Raw genomic sequence first — 7,831 nt, forward strand, 5'->3', positions numbered from 1 at the left:
GTTTTGCTTCACGAGCGGGCGAATCTTCCCAAACACAGACGAACGCAGTGACCGCGGGAGGAGGAAGCTATAGGAATTTGAAGAGGAAGTCAACACATTTAAGCGCCAAATTAAGAGCCATGAAAGTGCCAAGTGGACAAAAAGAACAAAACATTTACTAAAATTCTCAAGTGTGATATAATATAAGCAAATAAACGTAGTTTTGATTGTATCTGACTGACAGTAATTTCAGTCTTTACAGCTGAAGACTGAAGGAAGCGGTGCTGAAGTTCTTCTCATAAAGTGTTTTTACTGGACTGAGTGGCGTTGCTCCATCCATCACCATGTTGTTAATAAACCATTCCCAGGGAGGTGCAGGATTTCTGTTTGCAGTATCTGCAGATATTTACAGTCACCATGGTGATGTTTGTTTTGTTGTCCTGAAATGTAATGGAGGGGTTGCTGGCATCGGATGGCGGCCTATAAAAGATATACTTCGCTTCGGGAAGTATTAAGACCTCCTCACTACTTTCACAGTTCATTGTGCTAATGTTTTCATTTGAAATTAATTTGAGTCCACAGCAAAGAGGAAATAAATCTGTTTACTTTTTGGCTTGAATCAAGTCATTTTTGACCAGTGTCATTGTTTACACATTTGGTTTCTAAAACCTGCATTTAAAAAGTTGATCAGTTTATGGATCATGGATCAACATTTTCAAGTGAAAGCAGAAAACGTTTGTTGTGTTTTGAGTGTTCGACTGCGCAACAATGATGCTCGGAGTCACGTTCTGAATCGGTCTCCGGGAACAACAAACAACAAACAAACCGGGAGAGCGCAACTTTTTGAAAATGTTGCTACTGTGCATGCGCACCACGACCACGGCTAACGGTTCTTCTGCACAGGCGTGAGTGGATGGACAGTAACAACCATGGCGGCCTCCGGAGTGTCACAGTCCACACTTCACCATCGAGACACAGAAATACTCGCCATTGTTAATGCTCATAGCAGAATGCATTTGTGTGTGGTTTCAGTACAAAAACAGCCAACCACGCCAACTTGTGGCCTGGCATACCCATTACATTTTGTTCTCCATTTCTGCCATTTTCATGTAAACGGACATTGTTTTTAAATCGTTACTGCGTCAACGCGAAACTTTTCTGAACAGAGAAAAATGATTTTCACTCGAAACGTGTAAACGGGACTTCGTGATCCGTTGGGATGGTAAGTTTATTTAAAGTTTCCTCCCTTTTTCTTTTCTTTGTATTGTTTTGTTTTGTTATGTTCTGTGTGTGTTCACTTTGTGGTGTATATATATTTCATATATATATTATGAAATAATCAAAAACAAAATTGATCTGAAAAAGAACTGAACCAACATAGAGCTGAGCTTTGGACCGGGTACTGAGAACAGTCGGAGACTTTTGAAGTCGTTCCGTGTTGCCTAACCTTTCCCACTGATAAGCCTCTCCAATGGCCTGATGCTGCCACCACCGTGCTTTAGCCCAAGTATTAGTCAGAAATACCTCATAAGACGTAACCAAACTGTTAAGTTCTTGTCTCAAGATAATTACGTTCCACTTTGCCCTTTCCAGTATTCAAAACACCTTGGAGTGAGGTGTTACAACGGCTTCCACCCTTTCACATTTTCTCACTTAATTTCTAATGGTCACATCTTGTAAAGCTGTGACCTCTGGGGACCCGGGCATGCCCTCAGCTCCAGGTTTATGTGCTCGCTGACTCACTTTGGCTGAAGAAGAAGCACTTTCAAACCTTTTCCATTCATGGAATACTCAAAGCTTTAATGTTATTTTAGACTTTTTACTTCGTCTTTCCATCATTATATTACGGAAGCATAATCCTGTGAGTTGGCCCTTTGTATTATTCTCATCAAAACATTAAAAAGTAGATCATTTATGCTCTTAGTTACTTAAAATGAAAATGAATTGCTTCCTTGTAATAGTAACTCTTGCGTGGTCTTTGATTGGTCTTACTGAGGATCAATCCTCAGTAAGTGAAAAAGTTGTGTGTGAAACACAGTGTGCCTGTAATAATTATGATTTCCTTTTTTCTGAGGATAAACTCCTTGGATTTGTACGTCTCGGGTTGTTTGATGGACTGATGTGACTTCAGCTTGCAGTTTCAAACTTTCTTCAGTTTTTCACAACAAAAGATGTATTGAGCTCTAATTGTGTCCATGGAGTCCATGCAGCCATATTATGTAACTTGCTTGGTCCATTCTGTTTTTGACCGATTCATCTTCCTCTTTGAGCTCACCGTTAAAAAATGACAAAATAAATAAATAAAATCCTCCCACTCAATTTGCAAGATATTGGAGACAGGATGTTCACATTCAACCCACTCAATACCGTCACAATACTTTTAATGTAAGCGCTGAAACGTTCAAAGCGTTTTTTTGGGATAAGTGAAATAAAAAAAGAATTTTTTACCCCATAAAAATCAAGAGGGCTTCCTGATCCCCCCTTCAATTCTTACCCCTCCTCATGAGGGTTGGGCCCCATCCATCCATTGTCTACCGCTTATCCGGGGCCGGGTTGCGGAGGCAGCAGTCTAAGCAGGGACTCCCAGACTTCCCTCGCCCCAGACACTTCCTCCAGCTCTTCCGGTGGGACCCCAAGGCGTTCCCAGGCCAGAGACATAGTCCCTCCAGCGTGTCCTAGGTCTCCCCCGAGGCCTCCTACCGGAGGAACATGCCCAGAACGCCTCCCGAGGGAGGCGTCCAAAACAGATACCCGAGCCACCTCAGCTGACTCCTCTGGATGTGGAGGAGCAGCGGCTCTACTCCGAGCTCCTCCCTGGTGACTGAGCTCCTCCTATCTCTAAGGGTGCGCCCAGCCACGTTACGGAGGAAACTCATTTCAGCCGCTTGTATCCGGGATCTCCTTCTTTCGGTCATGACCCAAAGCTCATGACCATAGGTGAGGGGAGGAACCAAGATCGACCGGTAAATCGAGAGCCTCGCCTTGCTGGGATGAAGGCAACCCTGCATCCGATGCGTCATCAGTCCAGACGGATACTACGGATATTACGGTTTATAGTGTATTGTTCTCTGCACGTCTGTATGGTTTGATTACTAAAAGAAACAACAGCGCCCTCCTGTGGCCTGGCATACAAACTACATCGTTGTCTCTGTGTCCGCTGCTAGAGTGTAAACACACTCCTCTTTTTAACGGATTAGGTGTTGTCACGTGAAACTTTGTCATGTAAGGCGGGGGGGGGGGGGGGGGGGACTCAAAAAGCATTCCTTATACAAGCCTTCTTGTCTACCCCACTGAGCCAAAACTGGTGTCCAAAAAGTCACATTTTAAGTTTCTTGTATGAATTTCCTGAACATTGCATGGGATTTCTTGTCTGGAAATCATATAAACGTCAATGACATTTTTTTTTTAAAAAGTACGACTCTACTGGGAATCAAATCCACATTAACGTGCACAAAATAACCTCTGAAATACTTTAACACGCATCAACAAACCCATAATTGACACCAAACACGCATGACCATCAGAATTAGAAAAAAGAAGGTCCGGAGATCCAGTCCTGAGCACCATCATATAAAACACAGTGCTGAATATTAATAATCCAGTTTATCGACATTATCTTCAGACAGACGCCACCACAGACCTGGATAAGCTTCCTGTTGCTGCTCCTCAGAGTCCCCCAGCTTATTTTTCCTAGGAAATCCGAAATTCTCGAGGTTTTCGAGGAGCAGCTGCATGATTTAAAGTGACGTTTGAGACTAGCGCCCCCACACTTCAATGGTGAGGACAAGAACTGCATGCAGGCCGGCACCTTTATTATAGTGAGAGTGATGATTGACCCTCATGCTCAAATAAAAATAAATAAAGAATAGCCTAATTTTACACATGATCACGACAAAACAAAAAACAAACTCATGTTTGCAGGGGGGGGGGGGGGTCCTGTCTCGTTAAGGGGGGGGGCTGAGCCCCCTTAGTCCCCCCATAATTCGAACCCTAAATGGGGTCTTGATCCGACCAGATTTTGGGATGATGAAAGGATTCCCATTCAAATATTCCTCAGAAAAAGGAAAACACTTCCCAAGGCAATCTCGACATTGTGAATACAATCTAAACTGGTCACAGTTTTTTTTACATTGACTGTCCTTTTTTTGACTTCACAATTACAGAGCGTGACATTTTATGAAAGTTTCATCCTTCTGTTTGAAAGACAAGTAGAGTGCCACTCTACTAAAACCAAAGATCCACCCAGGAGCAAGTAAAAATCACCTTCAGTGAGTCAAGGAATACCACCGAACCTTCCTGAAGGGCCACTTCAGTGACGGATCGATCACCACAGCCAAGCGACTCATAAGTTTCCCTCACTGACACACGGCTCCTGTATTTCCTGGAGTGGCCGGCTTCATTTTCCCCAACAAGCAGAACAGAATTGTCCTTGTGCGCATCCACCAGTTTATTTGTACAAATTAGTCAGTAACCCATAATTTACAGCAACATCACAGATGGTGAACAGAAGCCCGTGTCTGTGTGTTTTTATGACGAACAAAAGAGCCGAAGCACAGACGGGCAGAACACCGACTTCTGATGAGTCACTCCCAGACTGTGAATGGTGGAGTGTATTTTTAAGACAGCCCCAGACCATCGAGGGTGTAGACTATAAACAAAAAAGAACACCGTGACACAATTTCAGGAAAGATTTACTGAATGGAAATGTCACGTCTCCAACTATAGGAATCACAACCTTTTATTTCAATTCGGTTTATTTAGACATTCAGCTGAAAGATTTCTCACGTGACGGGTTAAAACCAGCCGGTGGAGAACCGGCATGCTTTCATTTGGCTGTGAGGAAGACAGTTTAGGGGAGGAGGAGGAGGGGTGCTCTCGATCCATATCCGACCTGCTTCCTGACGGCCGCGGTAAACACCACTCCTCTGAAAGGTCACACTGTTTGTCACCCCGGGGCCCCTCCAACGAATTCCCCTCTCATAAATATTAATGGTCACTGTACCAAACGGGGCTTCTGGCTGTTAACAGGGAGTGTGGAAGGATGAGAGGAGAGGGCTGTTCCTTTTATATGCCATGGGAAAACAGAGGGGCCGTCCTGGAAAAAAAGCCTGCTCCGGCTGGTTTCAATTGCCCGATGGTCTGTTGACAGTGAGGTCCGTTGACACCAGGCTCTCCACTTGAATGACCCTGTGAGTGAGTGGTAATACTTTTCAATGCACCCAGCTGGGAAGATACTGCAGAGCAAACCTTTATTTTTAATATCTGTTGGCTCGAGACGGCTTACATAACAGAGTTATGTCACAAGCTGAGACACACAGACCAAGTATACCTTGTTACCCCATGAGGTCTATGCTATATTTCTCTGTACCCCCCCCCCCCCCGAAAAGAAAAATACCTCAGCACATCTGGTTGTCCGCTGATTTCAACCACAGCCAAATGATATGCAGGCGGCAGCCAGGATGGGTAGAAAGAAGCTTTGTTTTGGACCTTGAAATGTACGAGTCTATAAAATGGGAAAACGTTGGAGTGACGCTTGCTTGATTTGGATTTACCTGGATTTCAATTTTCCCAGCATTTACTAACTTGGCATGCGTGACATAAAAGTCAAATAAATGTGGTTTGTTTTTAAAAAAAATAATAAAAAATCCACGTGGCACCTTTTGCTTAAAGAAATTCTGAAAGAATTCAGAAGGTCTAAGATTTGCGAGGCAGCCGTCGTAAAGCATCGGGTCTGTAAATACGTTATTTCAAGCACGCTGCATGTCTCCTGCCTGCTACTTTTGGGGGCCATTTTCCTCTCAATTGGATTTCTCAGAGTAGCACACCGTATATCAAGAGTTGTAAAGAGAGGCAACATTTGACCGGCGGCGTTGACGGTTACTCATGAAATATGGCTCAGCCGGCAACGGCATCACGGCTCCATGCTGAGGAGGCGGCACGGCGGCGTGATGGACACACCACAAGGAAGTTATAGAGTCGTGGTTGATTGATCATGTGATCAGCCTGGGCGGCGGCACGCGGACTCCTGTAAATTCTGGATCGTAGTGTGAGTAAAGGTAAATCTCATTTCAACCCTTTCCATAAAGCAGATGTGATGGCGACCCTCCCGCCATGATGGAAATCTCTATTGGCCTCTTCTGAATCACCAGTCAGTCCATGGAAACGATTAATCATGGATAATTGAATAACATAAAATGTAATTGTTGCACCTTTTACACTGAAAAACATTCCACAAGAATGATTGTATCATTTAAGACTTCCATCTTTAAAAATGGCTGCCACGCATTTCCAGTCCTCCCAGTTCCCTCCATGCTGAGCACCATTTCTGACTCCTGCTGGTTCCCGTCATCATCACGCCAGACGTTGCTCATCAGTTTAACTGCTCCGTGGATCCGGGAGGATATTACTCCAGCTCATGCTACATGCTACATGCTACATGCTACATGCTAAAGGGTTTCGGGGCTCAACACGCCAGCGATGCTCCGAGCTACACATGATTAAAGTTGGACTAAACTGGAGTGTGTGGCGGCGCACAGCGAGCTCGGTCTCTTGGTCTCCAGTCTCCAGTCTCCAGTCCGCACGGCGCAGTGTGTCGATAGACGCTACGCTCTCCTGCTAGCTGATGAAGGGACGCGTAGCGTCACTGCAGAGGTTGTTTGGATGTGATTCGCAGCTCGTTTGGACACAAACGACACACTGGCACATAAATCCTAGATGCATTCTTCAAGCAGCAGATTGATTATCAACAGCTCGCCCGATTGTCCTTCTATTAAAAACCGATATTGTTGCATCGTCACATCCTTACAAATGATTTAGTCTCCATCATTTAAAACATTTACCAGAGGGGAGCAACAGCCAGATTGGAGCATTTGCTGAAATTATCAGCGTCACAAGGATCATAAACTGAATGGTAATTATTTTATCAGGACACAGTGGATTCTTCAAATCAATCACTGCCAGGAATAAAGTCATAAATCAAAGAAAAGGAAACCGCAAACTCCAGACCGTGGTCATAAACTCAACAGCCAGTTGTACGACTGATTGCGCGCGCAGGAATCTGCTAAAGTGATAACTGTGTGACGTGTCTATACTCAGCGAGGTCTGGTTCTTGTGTTTCTGTGGGGGACAGGTGTATCATTGACTACATGTGCTTCACATTAGTGATTTACCACCTTTAAAAATCACCTTCAAATCTGTGATTTACTCAAAAGCGGCTCCTTTTAACTCCAGCTGTCTTTGCCCTTCTTCCTCGCACCCCCACCCACACCCCGCACATTCATCCACTCTTTTTTTCTTCTTTTTTTTTTTTTCCTCCTGCCTTTCTCAGATTGATCAAATATTTGCTCTTCGTGGGCCCCGGCCCTGTTTATTTAATGGAGTGCGTTTTCAGCAGCGGTCGGGCCGGCGCGGTGGCTCAACAGAACCGTCTCAGACGAGCCACTGTTTGGCTTAGCAGCTGCAGGGATAGGAGGCTTCGGGCCGGCGTCCGGGAGCTCAGAGCGGGCCGGCGAAGCGTTGGCTGCACTCCCTTTCTGCCTGGGCGAAGTGGTCCGAGTGAGTCTGGACGCACACTGCAGCCATTCACTGCGAGAGCGCACACAGGATAGAGTATGGATTGTTAGGAGGTCTGGTGGCAATGCCAGGAATGCTGAGCTCTAGTTCCTCTCTGGGAAAAAATGGTATTTGGTTCTCTCTCTCTCTCTCTCTCTCTCTCTCTCTCTCTCTCTCTCTCTCTCTCTCTCTCTCTCTCTCTCTCTCTCTCGCTCTCTCTCTCTTTGGTATTTGAAAAGTGGAGGCAGTCTGACGAGAGGGATCAGTAGGTGCACAAGCTGACCTGTTTCCTCTTCCCAGC

Source organism: Lipophrys pholis, assembly GCF_963383615.2.
Source record: "Lipophrys pholis genome assembly, chromosome: 17".
NCBI lineage: Eukaryota > Metazoa > Chordata > Actinopteri > Blenniiformes > Blenniidae > Lipophrys > Lipophrys pholis.